Genomic DNA, 26,635 nt, shown 5'->3' on the forward strand with positions numbered 1-26,635 from the left:
ATCTCGGCTCACCGCAACCTCCGCCTCCTGGGTTCAGGCAATTCTCCTGCCTCAGCCTCCTGAGTAGCTGGGATTACAGGCATGCGCCACCATGCCCAGCTAATTTTTTGTATTTTTAGTAGAGACGGGGTTTCACCGTGTTGACCAGGATGGTCTCGATCTCTTGACCTCGTGATCCACCCACCTCAGCCTCCCAAAGTGCTGGGATTACAGGCTTGAGCCCATTTTATCAATTTTTAAAGGTCTTTCAGGAAAATCTAGAGAAAGTAGGCGGCTTCAGAGTTATTTCTGTTGAAATAGAAAAATCATCTAGACTTAACATCTAAATACATGAGTTTTATTTCTAGGGCTATTGTTTCCTGATTATTTGTGATACAGTTTTGCTCTGTGTCCCCACCCAAATCTCACGTTAAATTGTAATCCTCAGTGTTGGGGAGTTGCCCTGGTGGGAGGTGATTAGGACATGGGAGCAGATTATGTCCCTTGCTGTTCTCATGGTAATGAGTTATCATTAGAACTCATTGTTTAAAAGTGGGTAGAGCTTTCCCCCTTACTCTCTGTTGCTGTCATGTGAAGACATGCTGCCTCCACATCACCTTCCACCATGATTGTATGTTTACTGTGGCCTCCCCAACTGTGCCTCCTGTACAGTCTGTGGAATTTTGAGCCAATTAAACTTCTTTTCTCTATAAATTACTCAGTCTCAGGTAGTTTTTTACTGCAATATGAGAACTAGTTAGCACAATTTGATTCTCAGTAATTACCTAATCTCTATGGGTATCAGAGAGATTAGGTAATTGCTCTGTAATGTAATGGAAAGTATAGTACCTTCCTTTTATTTGTGTAATGTTTAAATGTTGTAATTCATGGAAAAATTTTAAAATATTATGCATGCTGTTAGTTCTATTTGCATTTTCACAGTATGGGTTTCAGGTAGCCTGTATTGATTTCATGCTTTTCTCCAGAGTTATTAATTTTGTCCAAACCTTGAAGCCATGAAGCTAATGATTTCTAGTTTGTCAGTCTTGTTTAGTAATAATAATAAGAATTATGATGACCACTTGGTTTTCATAGAGACTTGGAGTTGGAGAAGTACAATTAGGACTGGACAAAATATGTCTCATTCAAATGAATATGTATACATGGCCAGTTCACCATAAATATTCTCACCAAAAGCTAACTTAGGTGTTCTGGCACCAAGGTCTTTTGCTGATGGTTCAAGAGCAGATCTCAATATGCTTTCTGCTGTATCTGGCCCATTCTGGGATGACTAGCTTCACTTGAGATCTCAGGAAACATTTCAATGTATAACTTTCCTTTGTTTTGCTATTCTCTTCCCTTTGCCTGTAATAAAGAGGATCTAGGGGTAAAAACTGTTTGAAACTTGTGTGTTCTTTCAGCACCCCAACACTAATAGTGATTACTATGTCATTAACACAGACATGATAGATGTCATGCTTTAAAAAAAAAATTGATAACACTTGAAGTGTAATTTCCCTTATCTTCTTAAGGTGCACATGGAGATCCAACATTAAGGATGGAAACAAAACCAAAACATTTCTGCTAATCAGCAATATATAAGGGAAAATATACATAACTAAATGAAAACAATATATTTTGCAATAATTTTTAAACAATATTCTGTAATCTATAATCTTGGTTGTAGTGTTTCATGAAGTGCTTAAGGAAATTTATAGCCTTTAGACAAACAAAAACACATAAAATTAGCTCATTCTTTTTCAAAAGATTATGACTCTCCTTTAATGTTCAAGGCATTGTACAAAGTTCTGAGATACCAACAGAATGGAACAAAAGAAGAGTTTCGATTACTATAGATCCTACAGTAAAGCAGAAGACGCTGACATTAAATAAGTAACTACACAATAAACATATAAAAATAATTGATATGAAGTAAGATAAATGAGTGTTCTGAGGGGCAATAATGGTAGAGGGTGGCATTAATTTTCTATGATCTCTTTCCAAAAGCTGTCTGAAAGGAAACAGCGTTTCAATGGCAACTTGAAGAAAATGGAAAAAGTAGCAAAGGAAAGAGTGGAAAGAGCACATTCTAGGCAAGAAAAGTAACATGTGCAAAAATCATTTAAAAATTTATAAGCCATAAAGAGTGTGGAGTGTCCTATGAGCTGATATCAGCCCACTGTGTTGGGTGCTCAATGGCCAGATAGAATGAACTGGGGATACTAGATTCAAAATAATTTTAAATGTAAAGAGATATAAAGAAACTAAAGAATTATAAACAGAATGGTAACAGCGTATAATTTATTATTTTAAAATTTCATTTTCACTGTTAGGAAAACAAAGGTATGCGAATGTGGTTGTGTAAAAGGGAAATGTGATGATTAATACTGAGTGTCAACTTGATTTGATTGAATGATATAGTGTTGTTCCTGGGTGTGTATGTGAGAGTGTTTCCAATGGAGATTAACATTTGAGTCAGTGGATTGGGAGAGACATATCGATCCTCAGTCTTCATGGACATCATCTAATAAGCTGCCAGCGCAGCTAGAAAAAAAGCAGGCAGAAGGTGGAAAGAGCAGACTTGCTGAATCTTCCATCCTTCATCTTTCCCCTGTGCTGGATGCTTGCTGCCTTTGAACATTGGACTCCAAGTTCTTCAGCTTTTGCGTTCTTGGACTTAAACACCAGTGGTTTGCCAGGGGCTCTTGCGCTTTTGGCCGCAGACTGAAGACTGCACTGTCAGCTTCCCTACTTCTGAGATTTTGAGACTTGGACTGACTTTCTTGCTCCTCAGCTTGCAGATGGCCCCTGTTGTGGGACTTCACCTTGTGATCATGTGAGCCAATACTCCTCAGTAAACTCCCTTTTTTAAGTACATCAATCCTATTAATTTTGTCCCTCTATAGAACCCTGACTAATACCAATTTGGTACTAGGAGTGATTCTAGAGGTAGAGAATTTTAAGGATGGAACTTTTAGTTGGTTTTGGGATTTATGGAGTTGCCTGCTTAATTTGATGAGACACCCAAATACTAAGAACTCTACTTCTGATATTATAAGAAACACTGATAGCCCTTGGAGTGAACTGTATAGAGAGTTAAGCAAAATAAATACATTTGCTACTCCTGATGCACTGCTGTTGAGAAGCAAGGAACGAGTGACTCTGTACATAATATCTTTGACCATATGTGGAGAGCTAAAGAATATAATGAAGTTGGTTGTCATTCCTAAGTTTGCTGGACAACGTTGTAACCACCCAATGGGCTCACCTTGCCCACTGCCTAGACAGAACCACCTTATCAAGACAAGGGACTTGCAATGGAGAAAGAGTAATTCATACAGAGCTGGCTGTTTGGGAGACTGGAGTTTTATTATAACTAAAATTGGTCACCCCAAGCATTAAGGGATAAGAGTGTTTAAGGATAATTTGGCGGGTATGGGCTCTGAAAGTGATGATTGTTGATTGGTTGGGTTGAAGATAAAATTGTAAGGTGGAAATGAGTTCTTTTTGCTGGCTTCTGTTCCTGGGTGGGATTGTAGAACTGGTTGAGCTGGATTATCAGTCTGGTTAGTGTCCTCTGCTGCATCAGAATGCAGGGTCTGCAAAATATCTCAAGCACTAATCTTAAATTTTACAAAAGTGATACTATTCCCAGGAGCAATTTTTGGGAGGTTTAGACTCTTGCAAGCAGAGGCTGCATAGCTCCTAAATCATAAGTTCTAATCTTATAGCTAGTTAGTCCTTCAAAGGCAGACTGGTCTCCAGGCAGAAAGGGGTTTTTCCAGGAAAAGGCTATTATCCATTTGGTTTCAGATTTTAAACTATTAACTAAATTTCTCCCCAAGCATAGTTCAGCGTACACCATGGAATGAACAAAGACAATTTAGAGGTTAGAAGGAAGATGCAGTTGGTTAGGTCTGATGTCTTTGACTGAAATGATGTCCTCAGTTAAAATTTTTCAAAGCCAGTTTTAAACTGATAAAAGAAACTATGAGCTCAGGGACGCTTAACTCCTGGCTTCAGAAGCACGTACTAAACCTCAAATCTTCTAAGATGGTTCTGAGTGAGACTCTTACCTCCTGTAGACAAAGGGCTGAAATTGTAAAAAATCAGACACAAGCTCTTATCATAGGAATAGCTGACCTGTAACAAAATGTACATGCTCAGCCTCGCCAGGTGTCTACTATTAAAGTTAAGGCATTGATTGGGAAAAAAAAGGGGACCCTGCAACTTGGAATGGGGACATGTGGTAAAACTCTAATGAGGCTGGGGACATTGAGCTCCTAAATTCTGATGAGGCTTTTTTTGCCAGAGGAAATAGTCTCTTTACTCCTAGTGGTGGCAACATCACCTCTCCCACCAAGGCTGCCATCAGCCTTCCCACCTTTGTCTGAAGTGATTAACCATGCACTGCCTGAGGCAACAGTGCTGGCCTCCCCTGAGGCAGTTGCCGGGCAAGACAATGTTGATCCTTCTCAAAACCCACAAACACCACCCCTGTTTTCTTTTAGACCTAAAACTAGACTCAAGTCAAGATAGGCCCCTAGAGGTGAGATTCAGAGTGTGACCCATGAGGAGGTGTGCTACACTCCAATAGAACTGCTTGATTTTTCTAATTTATATAAGTAGAAATCTGGAGAACAGGCATGGGAATGGATATTAAGGGTGTGGGATAATGGTGGAAGGAGCATAAAGTTGGATAAGGCTGAATTTATTAATATTGGCCTACTAAGCAGGATTTAATGTTGCAGTTTAGGGAGTAAAAAAAAAAAATAAGTTCTAATAATTTATTTGCTTGGTTAGCTGAAACATGGATCAAAAGATGGCCCACTGTTAGTGAGCTGGAAATGCCTGATCTTCCTTGGTTTAATGTAGAGGAAGGGATCAAAAAGCTGAGGGAGATTGGAATGCTACGGTGGATGAGTCACTTTAGACCTACTCATCTCAGATGGGAGGGCCCAGAAGATATACCCTTCATCAATACCTTGCAAAACAGATTTGTGAGGGGAGCACTTGCATCCTTGAAAATCTCTGCAGTTGTTTTTCTCTGTATGCGAGACCTTACAGTGGGAACTGCAGTCACACAAATTGAAAAACTTAAATGCAATGGGACTAATTGGATCCCAAGGTGGCAAGGAAAAAGTGGCAGGACTCAACCATCAAAGGCAAGGTGGGTATAGTTACCCTCGTGTACAGCAGAGACAAAGCAGCAATCAGAAAAGTCTGACTCATGTTGAGCTCTGTCATTGGCTAATTAATCACAGTTGTTCTAGAAGTAAAATTGATAGGAAGACTACTGCATTCTTACTTAATTTGTATAAGTAGAAAACTTCCCAGGTCAAGTGGACAAAAAATAATAACAATCTGAATTGTAAATACAGAGAACCGCAGCTGCTCAATCACAGATCCAGAACCCCTTGAATCAAGGGGAGGCCAGGTCCTACTACACTACCAACAACTTACACTGTTACCCTTTCTCCCATCCTTCCGCAAAGGGACCTCCTGCCTATTCTCAGGATAACTGTGCAATGGGGAAAAGAGAATTATCAGAACTTTCAGGGACTGCTGGACACTGGCTCTGAACTCGTGTCGATTCCAGGAGACCCAAAACATCATCATGGTTCTCCAGTTACAGTAGGGGCCTATGGAGGTCAGGTTATTAGTAGAGCTTTGGCTCAGGACTTACAGTGGGTCAGCTGGGTCTCCAGACTCATCCTGTAGTCATTTCCCTAGTGCCAGAATGCATAATTGGCATAGACATACTTAGCAGCTGGCAGAACCCCCACGTTGGTGAGGGATATTATGGTGAGAAAAGCCAAAGAAGTCCATTGAGCTGTCTTTACCTAGAAAAATAGTAAGTCAGCAACAATATTGCATCCCTGGAGGGATTGCAGAGATTATGCCACCATCAAGGACTTGAAAGATGCAGGGTTCATGATCCCCACCACATCCCTGTTCAACTCTCCTATTTGGCCTGTGCAGAAGACAGATGGAATTTGGAGAATGGCAGTGAATTATTGCAAGCTTAATCAAGTTGTGATTCCAATGGCAGCTGCTGTATCAGATGTGATTTTATCGCTTGAACAAATTAACATATCTCCTGGTACCTGTTATGCAGCCATTGATTTGGCAAATGCCCTTTTCTTCATTCCTGTCTGTGAGGCCCACCAGAAGCAATTTCCCTTCAGCTGGCAAGGCCAGCAATATATCTTCACCGTCCTACCTAGGGGTATATCAACTGCCTGGCTTTGTGGCATAATCTTGTTCACGGAGATCTTGCTTACTTTTCCCTTCCACAAGATATAACACTGGTTCATTACATTGATAAAATTATGCTCATTGGATCCAGTGAGTGAGAATTAGCAAACACATTGGACTTACTGGCAAGACATTTGCATGCCAAGGAATGGAAAATACATCTGGCTAAAACCCAGGGAACTTCTACCTCAGTAACATTTTTAGGAATCCAGTGGTGTGGGGACTATTGAAAAATTCTTTCTAAGGTTAAGGATCAATTGCTGCATTTGGTCCCTCCTATAACCAAGAAAGAGGCACAGCACTTAGTTGGCCTATTTGGGTTTTGGATGAGACACAGTCCTTATTTGGGTATGTTACTCTGGCCCATTTATCAAGTGACTCAAAACGCTTCCAATTTTGAGTGGGGTCCAGAACAAGAGAAGGTACTGCAGCAGTTCCAGGCTGTTGTGCAAGCTGCTGTGTCACTTGGGCCATATAATCCAGCAGATCCAATGGTGCTTGAGGTGTCAGTGGCAGATAAAGATGCTATTTGGAGACTTTGGTAGACCCCCATAGGTGAATCACAGTGGATGGCCTCTAGGGTTTTGGAGTAAGGCCCTGCCATATTCTGCAGATAACTACTCTCCTTCTGAGAGATAGCTTTTGGCCTTTTACTGGGCTTTAGTAGAAACAGAATGTTTGACCATGGGTCATCAAGTCACTATGTGACTTGAACTCTCTATTATGAACTGGGTGCTTTCTGGCCCATCTAGCCATAAACTGGGGTGTCCACAGCATCATTTCATCATCAAACGGAGTAACATATACATGATTGGGCTCAAGCAGGCCCTGGTGGCACAAGTAAGTTAACAAAAAGAAGTGGGTCAAATGCCCATGGTCTCCACTCCTGCCATCCTGCCTTCTCTGTCCCAGCCTACACCAATGGTCTCATGGGGAGTTCCCTATGATCAGTTGACAGAGGAGGAGAAGACTAGGGCCTGGTTTACAGATGATTCTGCACAATATGTTGGCACCATCCAAAAGTGGACAGTTACAGCCCTAAAGCCCATTTCCAGGACATCCCTGAAGGACAGTCATGAAGGAAATCCTTCTAGTTACAGTTGTGCTGCTCAAATTTGCACACTTTGCTTGGAAGGAGAAAGGGCCAGATATGCAATTATATACTGATTTATGGGCTGTAGCCAATGGTTTGGCTGTATGGTCAGGGACTTGGAAGAAGCATAACTGGAAAATTAGTGACAAAGAAATTTGGGGAAGAGGTATGTGGATGGACCTCCTTGAGTTGTCAAATACTGTGAAGATATTTGTATCCTATGTGAGTACTCACCAACAGTAATCTCAGCAGAGGAGGATTTTCATAGTCAAATGTATAATGGACACCACTTGACCTCATCCCCCAGTCATCCTGTCATTCCTCAATGGCCCATGAACAAACTGGCTATGGTGGAAGGGATGGAAGTTATGCATGGGCTCAGCAACATGGACTTCCACTCAAGAAGGTTAGCATGGCTACAGTTACTGCTGAGTGCCCAATTTGCCAGCAGCTGGGACCAACAGTGAGGTCTGGATATTGCACAATTCTTCAGAATCATCAGCTAGCTACTTTGTGGCAGGTTGATTATATTGGACTTCATCCATCATGGAATGGGCAGCAGCTTTTCCTCACTGGAATTAGACACTTACTCCAGGCATGGGTTTGCCTATCCTGCACACAATGCTTCTGCCAAGACTACCTACCATCCGGGAGTCACAGAATCCCTTATTGTCATGGTATTCCACACTGCATTGCTTCTGACCAAGGCATTCAGTTTACAGCTAAAGAATTGTGGCAGTGGACTCATGCTCATGGAATTCATTGACTTTACCATGTTCTTCATCATCTTGAAGAAGCTGGATTAATAGAATGGTGAAATGGCATTTTGAATTCACAATTACAACACCAACAATATTTATTGTATTGTTGTCACAATACTTGTGACAATACTTTGTAGGGCTGGGGCAAAGTTCTCTAGAAGGCCATGTATGCTCTGAATCAGCATCCAATATATAGTACCATTTCTCCCATGGCCAGGATTTGTGGGTCCAGGAATCAAGGAGTGGAAGTGGAAATGGTACCACTCATCATCACCCCTAGTTATCTACTAGCAAAATTTTTACTTCCTGTTCCCACAACATTACACTTGACTGGCCTAGAAGTCTTCATTCCAAAGAGAGGAGTGCTGCCACCAGGAGACAATGATTTCATTAAACTGGAGGTTAAGATTGCCACCTGGACACTTTAGGTTCCTCCTATCTTTAAGCCAACAGGCTGAGAGGGAGTTAGAAGGCTGGCTGGGGTGGTTGACCCAGACTGTCATGATGAAATCAGTCTAATACTCCACAATGGAGGTAAGGAAGAGTACTTATGGAATACAGGAGATCCACTAGGGCATCTCCTAGTATTACTATACCCCATGATTAAGGTCAATGAGAAACTACAACAGCCCAATCCAGGCAGGACTACAAATGGCACAGACCCTTCAGGAATGAAGGTTTGGGTCACTCCACAGTGAAAAAAAAATAAAAACCCACAACCTGCCGAGGTACTTGCTGAAGGCAAAGGGAATAGAGAATGGTTAGTAGAAGAAGGTAGTCATCAATACTGGCTTTGACCATGTGACCAGTGGCCAGAAACAAGGACTGTAATTGTCATGAGTATTTCTTCCTTATTTTATTAAGAGCATGTTTGTGCATGTATACACTTGTAATAAGAAAATATCATCAATTTATTTCCTTTCTTTTTTCTTTATCATGTGACATAGGATTTACCGACCTCATATCGGGATTTAAGTGTCATTAACTTTATGTAACTATCATTTAGATTAAGGATGATTGCACTTCCGTTTGTACAAAGGATCACTATATCATGTTAGGCATAATTATAACTTCATTATTGTCTTTATTTGAAGATTATATATCATTTTAGGAGATGTGTATGGGTTCAAGTTGGCAAGGGGTAGACTTGTGATGGTTAATATTGAATGCAAAGTACTGATGCTGGGTGTGCCCGTGAGGATGTTGACAAAGGAATTAACATCTGAGTCAGTGGACTGGGAGAGGCAGACCCACCCTTGATCTTGGTGGGCACCATCTAATCAGCTGCCAGTGTGGCTAGATAAAAGCAGTCTTCAAGACTTCATCTTTCTCCGATGCTGGAGGATTCCTGCCTTTGAACATCTGACTCCAAATATTTTAGCTTTTGGACTCTTGAACTTAGACCAGTGGTGTGCCAGGGCCTCTCAGGCCTTTGACATCAGACTGAAGGCTGCACTGGAGGCTTCCCTACTTTTGAGGTTTTGGGACTTGCACTGGCAAGTTAGGTGCTGTTTTATGGGAAGCTCTTCATTGCCAGGTTAAAATTATTTGCAAATTAAATCAATCCCAGATTATACAACAGAAACCTATCACTTCACTTCTTACTAAAATAGAGAACAAGAAAGTTGTTCTGAAGTGGGCAGTAAGGAGATGAAGTGGTAGAAGATTCAGTCTACATTTTTCATGATACATTTAACTCTCCAAGATATCTCTACCACCATCTCCTGCCTGACAATAAAAGAAAGAATCAGGCTGGGTGCAATCCAATTACGCGTGTAATCCCAGCACTTTGGGAGGTTGAGGTGGGTGGATTACCTGAGGTCAGGAGTTCAAAACCAGCCTGGCCAACACGATGAAACCCCTTCTATACTAAAAATACAAAAATTAGCTGGGAATGGTGGCGCACACCTGTAATCACAGCTACTTGGGAGGCTGGGGCAGGAGAATTGCTTGAACCTGGGAGAATTGCTTGAACCTGCAGTGAGCTGAGATTGCGCCATTGCACTCCAGCCTGGGCAACAAGAGTAAAACTCTGTCTCAAAAAAATAAAAAAGGAAGAAAGAAAGAAAGAAAGAGTCAAAAATAAACTGAAGACAAATGGTCATTCTCCAGCTCCAAAGCCATTTTAGGCTTGTTTTTTTTGTTCAACTCTTCTTCACTCAACTTTCCCATCGTTTCAACGTGGTACATTTTAGACGTCACTATGTTTATGAACCACTCTAACAATTGTAGCAATGAATACTTATACTATAGGTGATGGCAAGAGCTGCACGGTTCCTGTTTCCTTGGTGGTACAGGTTGCTGCCTGCTTCACACATAGCCTGCCTTCCCTTCTTCCAGTCACTCCAATTTAGCAAGCAATATTGGACACCCACAGTGCTATGACACAGGTCGACCAAAAGGAGGAGGATAAGAGGTTACCACACAGTGAAACATACAATGCTTTCACTTATGTTTCCCACATGTGAAATCTTTCCTTTAAAGACCTGACTTAACGCTCATGCTTGCATTATTTAAGTCATAACATTCTCTACTTTTTATTTCTTATTTTCTCAGTTTTTGAAACTAACATGCGGGTATTATAATGCACCATATGCATATTATTACCCTCACTGTAGGTGTCTATTGATATTGTGCATTCTTCTATGATTCTAGAATGGTGCAGAAAATATTATGGTTCATATATACCCTGCTTGTAACTGAAGAAAATATTGTAAAAAGATTTTATACCATTCATCTGCAGATTAATGCTTCCTGTGTTTTAAAAGACATGGTACACAGCAGCAGATGAATGGTATAAAATATTTAATTAAAGTCAGTCATAGCCTGCTGGCAAGAAATGACCTTACCTTCAACTGAACTGTGAGACCAAAAGCATCTATTGTTTTCATTTGAAAGGAATTCGATGAAGAATATTATTTCTTGGTTCAATTCCGAAAACATTTATTGAGTACTTATTATATGTAAAGGCTTTTTTTTTTTGGCTGGCATTGTGGAGTCTCAAACATGAATTTTTAAGTATTATGTCTATAAGAAGCTCACAATCTGGTTGTCCAAACAAGCATATTCCACAAGCTGGGATGCATATCATAACAGGGTAAATGCTATGATGAAGATAAGAGAGTCATGTTGGGAATATGGTGAGAAGCTTTCAGGAATGCTTTTAATAATGAGCTACACTTCACTTGGGATTTGAAGAAAGAACTGTATTTCAAATACTAGAAAATAGAGTACTTGCAGTCAAGCAAGTAATCTGCCCACTACATCATTTTAGTGCTGAGTGCATGACTGATCTTTGATTACTTACCAAACCTTTTGTACATCCTGATGTCATGAATAACAGCACCATTGAGGAATGTTCTCATCACAAAATTGATAAACCTCCTTGATTCCCCTTTTTGATTGTTTCCCCACAAAATTTTCTGTCACTTAATTGTCGATTTTATCTCTAAATATTTCTCAAGTTGTCCTTTCTTAATTTCACGTCTATTGCCTGACTTCAGACAGTTCTAATTCCTTATCCATGTTACTTATGACAGTCCCTTAGACCATCTTCTCTAATTTATCTGAAGCCACAGATTATCTTCTACATTTGTGCCAGAATGAGCTTTAAATTGCAAATACAATTGTGTCATAAGCCTGTCGCCAAATCATGGAATTTGCCTTTATGACTCTATTTCAAACTCTACTCTGCTAGAAAAGGTTCTTTCTGTTTTGGCCCCACTTCCTTGCTTTGTGTCTTTCACTCACGACTTTTTCGTATTTAGAGTCCAGTGCTCTTCAGTCTTCCATTCAGGCTCTCTCTATCTCTCTCTTTCTCTTATGAAACACACGCACAAACACACACGCCCTTGTATTAGTGATTCTTTACCAAGAACACCATTCTTCTTGCCATTTTACTTAACTGACTCTTCTAACATTTTAAGACTTGCTTGCTTATTCATGACAGTATCTTTTCTGGCTGGTGTAAGCTCTATTTGACCTCCAAAACTCATGTCTAAATGATATGCTCCTGCTATATGTCTCCATAAGCTTTGTATGTCTCTGCCATAGCACATACCACAATGTATAATAATTATCCATTTGTTTTTCACTTGGCTGCCATTTTTTGTGATTTCAAGATTATTGTTTTCAAAAGTTGTTCATGAATTATAATTAAAAGGAATTTAATTCTAGAATTTAACCCTGGACATTTCTGCAGAAAGTCCAATTTGGAGGCCTGATACATAGTAGACACACAATCAATATTAGTAAATGCATAGAATTAAATATACTAGAATAAATGAAAGAATAAAAGAATACGCACAATGAAATAATGTCTACCTATGTATATATGTTCTTAAAGGATGGTAGCTTCAATAAAAGGTGTATATATGTGGGTATATATGTGTGTGTGTGTGTGTGTGTGTGTGTGTGTATATATACATATATATGTAGTTGTATATATAGTTATATATATGTAAAGCTTATTTTTTACATTTATTTTAGCTTTTAATTCAATACATAAGAAATGAAAGTTGTTTTTTCTTCTTTGAGGTCCATTATTAGTTGAAGCAGAGAATCATCCAATATGACTAAGAGCTGAAATCACTTACCTTGTTTACATCCAGAGATAGATAGCATCATTACAGCTTGTAGCCTGGAAGTATCAGCAGTGCAACGGGAAAAATTTTGTAAGGCAAGCTCCAACTCTATTAATTTTTTTCAGTCACCATAATTAAATTCATACATAAATTCTCCTCTCTTTTTTCTTCCGAAATTATCCTGTGAACCATAAAGGTAAGAAAAATATGAAAGTGTAAAGCCTTTTTATAAGTTATAAAGATTCTGAACTGATTTGTATCCCCTTTTGGTAAACTCTTTGCCCAGTATTCTTTTTAGTAGCAGATCTGACACTGGATGTCTGACCTCTGCTACTCTAATAGTTGTTAATGGAAACTTCACCTCATGCAAAGATAAAATGGATTTTTGGCAGCTGTGAGAGATTATGAAGAGTAAAACCAATCTTAGTTGGAATAAGAAGAAAAGAAGTCATCTGTACCTTAAACTACTCAGCTGGTTTTCATTATATGTCAAGCCTACATTTATTACAAAAAGGGTAGCCAAGAGACAGACATTGATAGGTCTCTGTACTTAGAATAAGGAGGCCAGTACTTGATAAATTCTACTTTTCATCTTGACTTGAGTTCAAATGACTCTTAAATCTGTTTGAATTAAACGGTATATATCTGGAGACAAACTCAGGGAGACCTTTACTTCTGCCCTTATCAGATTGGTTGGCCCTTATTTCTATCTTGAGTATAGTGAAATCTTAGTCCTTCCAACTCATTAAAAGAAACAAGTGGTTCTATAAATCCCTAAAGTTATATAAATAAAACTCATTTAAATTGGTTTTATGATATGCTTTATATATTTATATTTAATATGGCTTTTTGTGATGTCCTGAGAATTTACAATATGTCCAAACAAAGAAAGAGGCTATACACATAGTCCTGAGGTAGAAGCAGCTTAGTATGAGTCTAGTTTCCACAAGTGGGAAACAATTGCATCAGAATTTCTAGAATCATTTGTTCTGTTTTCTTTAAAATTGGTTAAACTATATATTTAAATGCTAGTGAGAGAACAAAAGTCTGACTCTAATATAAGAACTTTTAAATGTCAATAATTTTAACTGTAGATCTAAAATAAATAATATTTTAGAGAATCGGAGGAGGAATGAATGCCTATACTCACATATGTAAATCAAGGACTTAGAATAATAACAGATAATAGCTCTAATAAATATCTATAATCTAATAACTATCATACTGCTAAAATGATGTATCCATACACAATTTACTTCAGAAATTTTACATAAAAATTTATTATATAAATATGTCAGCAAGTGTGATATATTTAAGTTTAGAGCCTAAAACTATAAGGGCACATATATACATATTGAATATTTGGGTTCAGAGATAGAATGATAGTTTCAGACATGACATATTTGGAGTCATTTGTGGTTTACTTTGAGAGAGTGGTAGGAGAAAGTGAAGACACAGTGCATTAAGACTATGAAGACAATTAGTTCTACGTAATTTAATAAAATTTAAATATACTTTATTTTTCTTCTGTCATCTTTTATTTTAGGCTCATGGGGTACATGTGCAGGTTTGTTATGTGAGTAAATTGTGTGTCACTTGAATTTGGTGATTTCATCACTCAGATAGTGAGTATAGTATCTGATAGGTAGATTTTAGATACTCACTTTCCTCCCAGCCTCCACCCTTAAGTAGGCCACAGTGTCTTACGTATGCATTTTAAATATGTAAGACATATGTGCCAAATGTCTTACATTTAAGTATATAAGTATATAAGATGTTTGTGTCATACAATGCATTGTATAAGTATTAATATGGATAAGAGCACATTATTCCTATCTTAAAGGAGATCATAAGTTATTGAAAAGATTTTACAAGTGATTTCGCTCCACTGAGAATGAAGAAGATGAGACTGGCTAAGCTTTTAGAATAAACAGTATATTTTTTCAAACTTATTGGCAGATAGTCACATGACCCAAAGATAAAAGATATAAGAACGTATGTAGTTAAAAGTCTTATCTTTGTTCCCCATAGCTGTTAACAACTATTACCAGTTTTTTGAGAATTGTGTTTACATATGAAAGTCAATGCAGATATATATGGTTTTTCCTCATTTTTATAAAAATTGTAGCATACTATACACGTTTTCTGCATTTTGGTTCTTTCATTTTATAAAAGATGCTGAATATATTTTCATACGAAATGATAAAGAGCTTCTGTGTTTTGTTTGGTGTTCTTTTCTGGTTACAAATCATTTCATTATATGAATATTTCAGAGTGTATTTAATCACTACTGAGGTACATTAAAAAACAATTCTGCAATCCAAAACCTATTAAATATATGTTATACTTACACTCTTGGTATATTTGTATGATGAATTTTTACATGAAATTGCTGAAACGAAGGGTATATGTTTATATAATTTGCTTATTTGGAGAAATATTCTTAATCTTGACAATAAAGGACTAAATTGTGTGACATTCAATATACGATTTTCGGGAATGGACTTATTCTTTTATTTTGAGAATATTTTTCATAAATAATTAGATATTTTTTGTATAACATCATTTTAATTTTCTTTTTGAAGGTTTCAATTATGCATCTGATGGAAAACTTTTGCTTGCTTTTAACATCTATCTTTTCTCTCTAATGGACTTGTGAACTTTACAAAAATTAACTGTATTTAGTTTTTGATTGTGCTTTCTATGTCTTTTGCTTCAATTTTTTCAGTATGTCTTTATCTTTGTGTTCCTTCTAATTTTATATTATTTTTGTGATTTATTTTATTTCATTAATTAATTTATTTTGTTTCAAGACAGAGTCTTGCACTCTGTTGCCCAGGTTAGAGTGCAGTGATGCCATCTCTGGCTCACGACAACCTCCACATCCTGGGTTCAAGGGAGTAGCTGAGATTACAGGTATGAGCCATGACGCCCCAGCTAATTTTCATATTTATAGTAGAAACAGGGCTTCTCCAATTTGGCCAGGCTGGTCTTGAACTCCTGACCTCTAGAGATCTGCCTGCCTCAGCCTCCCAAAATGCTTAGATAGCAAGCATGAACCACTGTGCCCAGACTATTTCTGTGATTTTAAAAAACTTTTCTTAGTTTTTCTAGGCAGTGTTTCATCTCTCATCACTTTTTTGTATCTTTTTATGTCTTCCTTAAGTTTTTCTTTTTGTTTTTGAGTTTTTCTTTGTAAAAGAGTTTTACTTATTTTAATGCATTTGATTTTTTCAGTGTTTATCATTTTAATAGTTATATTTTTCTTAATAGTCTTAATTTATAATCATTTTTGTAACTTTTTTTTCAAATTGCATGTATTTCTAGACATTGTGCTTGTCTCCTTTTCAGATTTCCTATAAAAGCATATTTTGGTAACTTTGGACCAATTATTTTAAGATTTTTACACTGTGAGATGTGGTCAGGATAATATTATAATTGTTTTTCTTAATTTAAAATAACTTTTCTCTTAGCCGTCACAAAGCCAGGCTGCTTTCTGCAAACATTTCTGTGTAAATGTTTTAATTATTTATTTTCTTAATTTTATATATATTACAGTTTCTTTCTTCCTTTTGTGTGTGTGTGTGTGTGTGTGTGTGTGTGTGTGTGTGTGTACCTCTGACCCTTTTATTTTCTCTGAAATCAAAACAAGGGGTTTTCAAGCATCACCCAGATGTCTCAGTTTTCACCGTTTGCATATCAGAGTGTGACCCACAACTTGATAATTATGTTTGAAGTTGGCAACGACTTTCATTAAAATCTTGTTTTCTTCAACTCATTTCTTCATGGATAGAGGTTGTATAAACTTACTGAGTTTCATCAGCCCTTAAAAATGTTACAGACATAGTGTCTTGTTTTGTTAAAATTGAAGTTTGAATTTCTGTCTTCCATTCTTTTATTTGAACTACATCTAGAAAGAGAAATGAAAAATGCCTTAATTTACACATCTGTGTTTATGCTAGGTGTCTCAAGTGGGCATTTACTTAATAAGCATTGCTTATATGGAAATGGCGAAATGACCTTCCAGTTTTTCTATTTTTTCTTTCCTTGCATAAACACATATTAGATTTTTTTTTTCTGAACCAATAGTAGAGAACTAACAAAATTGTCATCATTTAAGAGCCAGAGACTTACAAGGGTTTTGTTTGTTTGTTTGTTTTTTGAGACAAAGTTTCATTCTTTCACCCAGGCTAGAGGGAAGTGGCTCAATCTTGGCTCACTGCAACCTCTGCCTCTTGGGTTCAAGGGATTCTCTTGCCTCAGCCTCCCAATTAGCTGGGATTACAGGTACACACCACCATGCCTGGCTAATTTTTGTATTTTTAGTAGAGACAGGGTTTTGCCATGTTTGCCAAGCTGGTCTCAAACTCCTGACCTCAGGTGATCCACCTTCCTCAGCCTCCCAAAGTGCTAGGATTACAGGCAGGAGCCACTGTGCCTGGCCATGGCATACAGTTTTGGATTGTATTATGATAAATCAGTCTAAAAACAAGGTCCTAAATTATCAAACATGGATGCTTCAGCATAGGTTAACAGTGAATTTGAAATTGTAATTTCAGATGTCAATGAAGGAGTTTATTTTAAAAATTATGTCTAACCATGCAAAATCAGATTAAATGGAGTTCTAACAAATTGATTCGAACCTACTTTACGGTCACCTCATATTCCCCTTTGGATCACCACATCCTGCAATTGGCAATTAAATTTATCAAATGGATACAACTACCAAATGAGCAAATAAATATCATGCACTTGTTAATTCCTTAATTCACTCTTTATTAGTTAAATATTTATTCAACACACAATTATATACTGTGTACCTGTTGCACATTCCTGGTTAAGATACTTGTGGACTTTTCCTTGAAGAGTTTAAAATCTGTTGGAAAGAAAAATACTTAGAAAATAATTAAAAATGTAAAATTTTTTAAAAAGGAAAAATAAAGAGTTTTATGAGAGTGTTTAAAATTAAACCTTTCCTATTTTAAACTTTGTTTTTACATTTTGTAATGCAAAGGGTAAAATAGCTTTTGTTAATGTCCTATCCATCTGTCATACTGAAAAATTAACAATAAAATTAAAGCTGTATAATATTCAAATATATGATTTCATATGAGATATTTTTCTGTTATTTTTATATTTTTCTCAATCATTCAATTTCTTCTATTCTAAGTATTTGTAAGTTCAATAACATGACTCATTTTTCTACACCATATTTTAGAGAGCTATTTTATATGGAAGGGTAAAATTTATAGGCAAAATAAACTACTGCCAATTTAATATTATATTTAATAGTGTATTATTTAGTTTTATTTTATTCTGCAAAATCCATTTTTCCAATAGACAAATACTCATCAAAATATTAGAAAGTTGCTATTTTAAAGTTAGGTTTCTTCAGCTGTTGCAAATATTTGTAGAGTAACCCAATTATATTAGTGGTATAATTTACAACGGTAATTACAATTTATTGGATATATATCTTGTGACAAACATTATGCTAAGCACACATCATGCATATTTTTCATTTAAATTCCCTCTAAAGTGGGAAATGCTATTTTACCCATTTTAAAAGAGAAAACTGGAAATTATTAAGGATTTTTCAGCTGTCTCACTAACATAATTTAGAAGCCAAATTTCAACTCCCAGTTTTCTGATTCCAGATCCTACATTCTTATAATAAATCTCCTTAGCTGCCCACATGAATTAGACAATTTTGTACCCTATTTAAAAAATGAAAGCTATTTACTGAATACTGTGAACAGAGGATAGGTTATCACCAATTATCCAACGTCGGTTATCCCACCTAGTTTTCCATATAAGAATATATTCATGGCCTAAGTAAGTATCCTCTTCCTTTGATGTGACAGATGGCAATATTAATGGCTTCTTTATTAATGACGTTTTTTTTTTTTTTTTTTGAGCCATGGCTTGGCTGTGTAGTGATTAGATTTCTTTTCTCCACAATGAGTTGAGAGTCTCAGAGTATAATTAAACAGTATCAGAGTAGCTCAAGTCCAAGTCAGATCTTGATTTGGTTTTAGTGCATAGTTATTTCAAACTAAAATCAGTTTGAATAGGCTCAAATTCTCTCCAAAGATGGTATTCTTCCACTATCATAACCTTGAAAACAAGACATAATTTTCCATGAGTGTATTAATAACCAACACTTAATAAGAGAGTTATGAGCTTAAAACATAAAATAAGTTCTTACTGTCCTTATGTGGAAAAAGACATAACCATTGTTAATCCTTTTTGTAAGATCCAGGCCACAAATGTCTTATTTATTTTTCAGTTTGAAACAACATATATTTAATATATAAATCATCTTTAGAACAAGGTTTATTTTCCATATTCCAAGGATAGTAAATTTTAACAATATTTTGTAGGACTTCTGCCATAATGTGTGAATACTTGTTTTGCTTTTTACTTACTTCATACCACTTCATGCTCCAGCCCCAAAAGAAAAAGAAATTACAAATATAACTGCAAATAATCACCCAAGTATGTACTGTACTTTATAAATTTGTGACTATTGCTTTATTTAACAAATATTTACTCACCACCCACAAAATGCCAGACACTATATTTCATAGTGGAGAAAAAAACAAAATAACATAAAACCTACCAGAGCCCTGCTGTCATGGAAATTGAATTCTGTCTAAAGACATCAACCAACATATTAAAAATCATTTTTAAAATAAATGCTAATATACCCTATGAATGAGTAGTTATAATATGAAGAATTTAACCTTGAAAAAAGGGTAGGGAAGGCTTTCTGAGCAAGTGTTGATTGAACTGAGATTTGAAGGAGTAGGATGTACCTGAGTAAAAAGGAAATTGGCTTTCAAGTACACAGGACAACAGGTGAAAGAGCCCACAGTATGACTGTTAGCGGGTGAAGGACTGGTGGACATTTTGGCAGGCACAGGTATCAGGATCCAAGGAAAGGGTGCATAATGACAGTGTTGCTGAATGCGGAGATCAATATTCAGCCACATAATAGTTTGGTGCAAAATGTAGTTGAAGTGTGAGAGTTGGGTTAGACCCTAAAGGATCTTATAGAACACAATGCTGGATTTTATTCTTAGAGAAATGAGAAGCCATGGAAGGAGTTGAAGCAATGAATGTGTCTGAAGGTGGGGCTGTGGCCATAATTTGATTGATATTTCATAATTATCTCCCTTTCAGAGAAAGGAATTTGAGCAGAGAAAGAGTAGGCACAAGTAGATGCCTGGCAGCTGTCCTGATGAAACATAAGATATTTTGATAAGGGATAGTTGCCTGACAGAATGAGAGAAGTAGATAGATTCAAGAAGATTTAGGAGCCACCTGATAGGACATGGTATTGAATTATCAGTGAAAGAGGAAGGGTTAAAGAATAAAACCTGAACTATTCTACTCAGAGGATATATTTTTTAAAAGTACAGTGGGATAATATGCAAGAATACTTGTCTTTTGCCCTCACTTGTGTAGGATCAGAAGAGAGCATGTTGCTTTAATTTCAGCCCAGCTCTCCATGTTTGGGCTTTGTTTTCTGAGGGATGATTAGCAAGCGTCTATTTTTTTCAAAAGCTAGCCTCATGATAGCAGGTTGTTTGTCCAGAAAAGAAAAAGTGTCTGAAGGAAAAGAGAAGAACTAGATAGTATGTTTTCTGAGATCCAAGGGACAAAGAGAGAGTGAGGGGTGGACATTTGTGCTCTGCTCCCAAGATGGTCATAGAAACATGTTTGTTCCTGAAGATGGCGTGGTGGGTCAAAGTGAGACAATGTGATAAAAAGCTCTGAGGGCTGTCGGAGAGATATTGGAAGAGGGGAAATGGATAATATAGACAGCAAAATCTGCCTTCTAATCAACGATGTACTTTGGAAAGTAGCAATTCCAAGTCCACAATGGACTGAAGTCCTGAGAACTTTCCCCAAGATCCTTAGTTTTCTTTTTTTAACAGAGAGGAAAATGGGCTCTCTTCCCCACAATAACTCAAAAAATCAATTTCCTACAATCCTGGTAAGTGTAGACTCTACCAGATTTAATGTGATATACAGATACAACTCCCGCAACTCAAATGTCATACAACAAGCATTTATTAGCCACCATGGAGTTATGTGTAATGTGTCTGCTTCTACTTAGTAATAGATTCTTTTGTAATTGGTTTTATAAGAAGTGAATTCTTCTAGTAACACATTGCATATACATCATCCAATCCCTTACACTATGAGCAGGAATCTGAAGCAACTGACATATGGCAAAATGCATAGCTTCAATTGGCATTTTTCTGATAAACCTAAATAACAAACAAAAATGTCTCTTTGAGCAAAATGTAAATCTCAACTTTTGGCGAGGCAAATCATTGAACAACAGAAAGAGTTGCCATTAACATTCAATAAATTCCTGGGACAAGATTTACTGTAAAACATATTGAAGAAATATTCCTTAGAAATAATGTTAGGTTAATGGGCACAAAAATATAGTTAAAATGAGTAATATCTAGTATTTGATACCACAATAGGATAACTATAGTCAACAGTAATTTATTGTATATTTAAAAATAATGAAAAGGCCATAACTATATTGTTTGCAACACAAAGAAGGGATAATACTGGAGGTGATGGATACCTCATTTACCCTAATGTGATTATTACACACGATATGCCTGTATCAAAGTATCTCATGTACCCCATAAATATATACACCTATGTACCCATAGGACTATAAAATTAAAAAGTAAAATATAGAAGATGGCCAAAAAGGAAGAGCTCTGGTCTGCAGTTCCCAGTGAGAGCGCACCAGAAGACGAGTGATCTCCACATTTCCAACTGAGGTACCAGGTTCTTCTCATTGGGACTTGTTAGACAATGGGAACAGCCCAGGTGGGCAAGCCAAAGCAGGGTGGGGCATAGCCTCACCCAGGAGGTGCAAGGAGCCAGAGAACTCTCTCTCCCAGCAAAGGGGAGCCATTAGGGACTTTTCCAGACACTCCAGCACTCCAGCTGAAGCCAGGGGGCCAAGAGAGCTGGTTTAGTGGGTCCCACCCCCCACAAGGACTGGCAAGCTAAGATCCACTGGCTTGAAATTCTTGCAGCCAGCACAGCAGTCTAAGCTAGACCTGGGATGTTTAAGATTGGTTGGGGGGAGGGGTGACTGCCATTGCTGAGGCTCCAGTAGGCAGTTTCAACATTGCCTGTAGATTCCCTTTTTGCTGGGCAGGGCATCTCAGGAAAAAAAGACAGTAGCCCATCAGGGACTTACAAAGCCCCAACTTCCTGGGACAGAGCACCTGGGAAAAGGAACGGTTGTAAGTTCTGCTTCAGCAGTCTTGAACAACCTTGCCTGGCAGCCTTGAAGGGAGCAATGCATCCCCCAGCACAGTGTTTGAGCTCCATTAAGGGATAGGCTGCCTCCTCAAGTGGCTCCCTGAACCCCTGTGTATCCTAACTAGAGGACACATTATACAGGAGAGGCTCTGGCTGACATCTGGCAGGTACTCTTTTGGGATGAAGCTATCAGGGGAAGGAAGAGACAGCAACCTTTGCTGTTCTGCAGTCCCCATGGGCAATTTCCAAATAAGCAGGTTCTGAAGTGGACCTCCAGCAAACTCCAGCAGACCTGCCGCAGGGGGGCCTGACTATTAGAAGGAAAACTAACAAACAGAGAGAAATCAACAGAAAGGACGTCCACTCAGAAATCTCATCCAAAAGTCACAAACTTCAAAGACCAAAGATAGATAAGCCACAAAGATGGGAAGGAACCAGTGCAAAAAGGCTGAAACCGCCAAAGCCAGAATGCCTCTTCTCCTCCAAGGGATCACAAACCCTCCCCAGCAAGAGAACAAAACTGGGTGGAGAATGAGTGTGACAAATTACAGAAGCAGGCTTCAGAAGGTAGGTAATAGCAAACTGCTCTAAGCTAAAGGAACATGTTCTAATCCAATTCAAGAAATCTAAGAACCATGAAAATAGGTTAGAAGAAACGCTAACAAGCATAACCAGCATGGAGAAGAACATAAATGACATGATGGAGCTGAAAAACACAGCACAAGAACTTTGTGAGGCGTTCACAAGTTTAAATAGCTGATTTGATCAAGCTGAAGAAAGGATATCAGAGACTGAAGATCAACTCAATGAAATAAAGTGAGAAGGCCAGATTAGAGAAAAAAGAGTGAAACGAAATGAGCAATGTTACCAAGAAACATGGGATTATGTGAAAAGGCCACATCTACATTTGATCAGTGTACCTGAAAGTGACAGGGAGAATGAAACCAAGTTGAAAAACACTCTTCAGGATATTATCCAGGAGAACTTCCACAACCTAGCAAGGCAGGTCAACATTCAAATACAGGAAATACAGAGAACACCACAAAGGTATTCCTCAAGAAGAGCAACCCCAAGGCCCATAATTGTCAGATTCACCAGTGTTGAAATGAAGGGAAAAAATGCTAAGGGCAGCCCAAGAGACAGGTCCAGTTGCCCAAAAAGTGAAGCCCATCAGACTCACAGTGGATCTCTTGGCAGGGACCCTACAAGTCAAAGGAGAGTGGGGGCCAATATTCAACATCCTAAAATAAGAGAACTTTCAACCCAGAATTTCATATCCAGCTAAACTAAGCTTCATAAGTGAAGGAGAAATAAAATTCTTTACAGACAAGCAACCGCTGAGAGATTTCATCACCACCAGGCCTGCCCCACAAGAGCTCCTGAAAGAAGCACTACACATGGAAAGGAACAACCAGTACCAGCCACTGCAGAAACACCAAACTGTAAAAATCATCAACACTATGAAGAAACTGCATCAACTAATGGGCAAAACAACCAGCTAGCATCAAAATGGCAGGATTAAATTCACAATATTAACCTTAAATGTAAAGGGGCTAAATGCCCCAATCAAAAGACACAGAATTAAAAATTGGATAAAAATTTTGGATAAAAATTTGGATTAAAAAAAATTCAAGACTCATTACTGTGCTGTATTCAGGAGACTCATCTCACATGCAAAGATACACATAGGCTCAAAATAAAGGGATGGAGGAAGACTTACCAAGCAAATGGAGCACAAAAAAAGCAGGGAGCAATCCTAGTCTCTGATGATACAGACTTTAAACCAACAAAGATCAAAAGAGACAAAGAAGGGCCTTACATAATGGTAAAGGGATTAATGCAACAAGAAGAGCTATCCTAAATGTATATGCACCCAATACAAGAGCACCCAGGTACATAAAGTAGGTTCTTAATGAACTACAAAGAAGCCTAGACTCCCACATCATAATAGTGGGAGGCTTTAACACCCCACTGTCAATGGGTTTGGGGTGCAGAGGAGCTCTAGTGTTTGTGGGCTCCAGGTTCTTTGTCTGTTGGTGTCCCAAAAATGGGAGAAGGGACCACAGCAGGTGCAGTACCCTTGTAAAGTAAATACCAGACCCCCAAAACTATTTGCAGAAAGTGGTTTGCTTAGGCAGAGAAAGAGAAAAAAGAGAGAGAAAAAGATGAGAGAGAAAAAGGCTTCCACGAAGAGTGTGGAAAGAGACCCAATTATGGAAACCAGAAGGGGAAAGGCAGCTTCCATGAGGGTGGAAAGGGAACCTAGAGGGGGAAATCTGCCTGGATGAGGGAGATAGGGACTTTTAACTATGGGAGGAATTCCCACTTTCTCCAAGCCCCCTGGCCAATGAAGAGTTTCCTCAAATTTCCGCTGGAGTTATTTACTTTTGATTCTTTCCCTTGCCCACGAAAATTAAACAGAAACTGTTAAATCTCCCGGATGGAGTGGCTTGGAAAGGGGGTGCATAGTGCTGGCAATTTCCTTCCCTTGAAACTACGCCTCCTGGTGGATCCAGAAAGAGAACACCTTCCTTCATCAACACTAGACAGAGGAACGAGACAGATTAACAAGGATATCCAGGACATGCACTCAGATCTGGACCACGAGACCTAATAGACATCTACAAAACTCTCCACCCCAAAACCACAGAATATACATTGTTCTCAGCATCACATCACACTTATCCTAAAATTGACCACATAATTGAAAGTAAAGCACTCCTCAACAAATGCAAAAGAACAAAAATTATAACAAACAGCTTCTCAGACCACAATGCAATCAAATTAAAACTCAGGATCAAGAAACACACTGAAGAATGCACAACTACATGGAAACTAAACAAACTGGATAAATAATACAATGAAGGTAAAAATAAAGACGTTCTTCAAAACCAACAAGAATGAAGAAACAACATACCAGAGTCTCTGAGACACATTTAAAGCAGTGTCTAGAGGAAAATTTATAGCACCAAATGCCCATCAGAGAAGTGAGGAAACATACAACTGACACTCTAACGTCATCATTAAAAGAACTAGAGGAGCAAGATGAAACAAATTCACAAGCTAGCAGAAGGCAAGAAATAACTAAGATCAAAGCAGAACTGAAGAAGATAGAGACACAAAAAAACCTTCAAAAAATCAGTGAATCCAGGAGCTGGTTTTTTGAAAAGATCAACAAAATAGATAGACTGCTAGCCAGACTAATAAAAAAGAAAAAAGAGATGATTCAAATAGATGCAATTAAAATTGATAAAGGGGATATCACCACTGATCCCACAGAAATACAAAATACCATCAAAGATTACTGCAAACACTTATATGCATATAAACCAGTGAATGTAGAAGAAATTGATAAATTCCTGGACACTTACACCCTCCCTATACTAAACCAGGAAGAAGTTAAATCCCTGAATATACCAATAACAAGGTCTGAAGTTGAGGCAGCAATTAATAGCCTACCAACCAAAAAAAATAGTCTAGGACAAGACAGGTTCACAGCCAAATTCTACCAGAGGTACAAGGCAGAGATGGTACCATTCCTTCTGAAACTATTCCAAACAATACAGAAAGAGAGAATCCTTCCAAACTCATTTTATGAGAAAAACATCATCCTGATACCAAAACCCAGCAGAGACACGACTAAAAAAGAAAATATCAGGCCAATATTCATGATGAACATCGATATGAAAATCAATAAAATACTGGCAAATCAAGTCCAACAGCACATCAAAAAGTTTATCCATCTCCATCAAGTAGGCCTCATCCCTGGGATGCAAGACTTGTTCAACATCTGCAAATCTATAAATGTAATCCATCACATAAATGGAACCAAAGACAAAAACCACATGATTATCTCATTTGATGCAGAGAAGGCCTTTGACAAAATTTAACATCCCTTTATGCTAAAAACTCTCAATAAACTAGGTATTGATGGATTGTATCTGAAAGTGAAAAGAGATATTTATGATAAATCCATAGCCAATATTATACAGAATGGGCAAAAACTGGAAGCATTCCCTTTGAAAACTGAAACAAGACAAGGATGCCCTCTCTCACCACTCGTACTCTACGTAGTATTAGAAGTTCTCACTAGGGCCATCAGGCAAGAGAAAGAAATAAAGGGTAATCAAATAAGAAGAGAGGATGTCAAATTATCTCTGTTGGCAGATGATATGATTGTATATTTAGAACACCCCATCGTCTCAGCCCAAAAAGTACTTTAGCTGGTAAACAACTCCAGAAAAGTCTTGGGATACAGAATCAATGAGCAAAAATCACAAGCATTCCTATACACCAATAACAGACAGAGAGCCAAATCATGAGTGAACTACCATTCACAATTACTATAAAGAGAATAAAATATGTAGGAATACAACTAACAAGGGATGTGAAAGACCTCTTCAAGGAGAACGACAAACCATTACTCAAGGAAATAAGAGAGGACACAAATAGATGGAAAAACATTCCATGATCATGGTTAGGAACAATCAATATTGTGAAAATGGCCATGATGTCCAAAGTAATTTATATATTCAATGTTATTCCCATCAAGCTACCAATGATTTTCTTCACAGAACAAGAAAAAAACACCTTAAATTTTATATGGAACTAAAAAAGAGCCTGCATAGAGAAGACCTTCCTAAGGGGGGGGG

The 26,635-nt window shown here is 37.7% G+C and overlaps 1 long non-coding RNA gene across 1 annotated transcript; it reads left to right on the forward strand.

The window, feature by feature from the left end:
• Positions 1–6,071: 6,071 nt before the first annotated feature.
• LOC116560830 lies at positions 6,072–26,287 on the forward strand. The gene is made up of 3 exons (XR_004273157.1): positions 6,072–6,082; positions 9,713–9,715; positions 26,207–26,287. It is a non-coding gene; the product is annotated as an uncharacterized LOC116560830 (long non-coding RNA).
• Positions 26,288–26,635: the final 348 nt, after the last annotated feature.

The sequence above is a fragment of the Sapajus apella genome, unplaced genomic scaffold (assembly GCF_009761245.1).
Source record: "Sapajus apella isolate SASKATOON/1434 unplaced genomic scaffold, GSC_monkey_1.0 scaffold27, whole genome shotgun sequence".
NCBI lineage: Eukaryota > Metazoa > Chordata > Mammalia > Primates > Cebidae > Sapajus > Sapajus apella.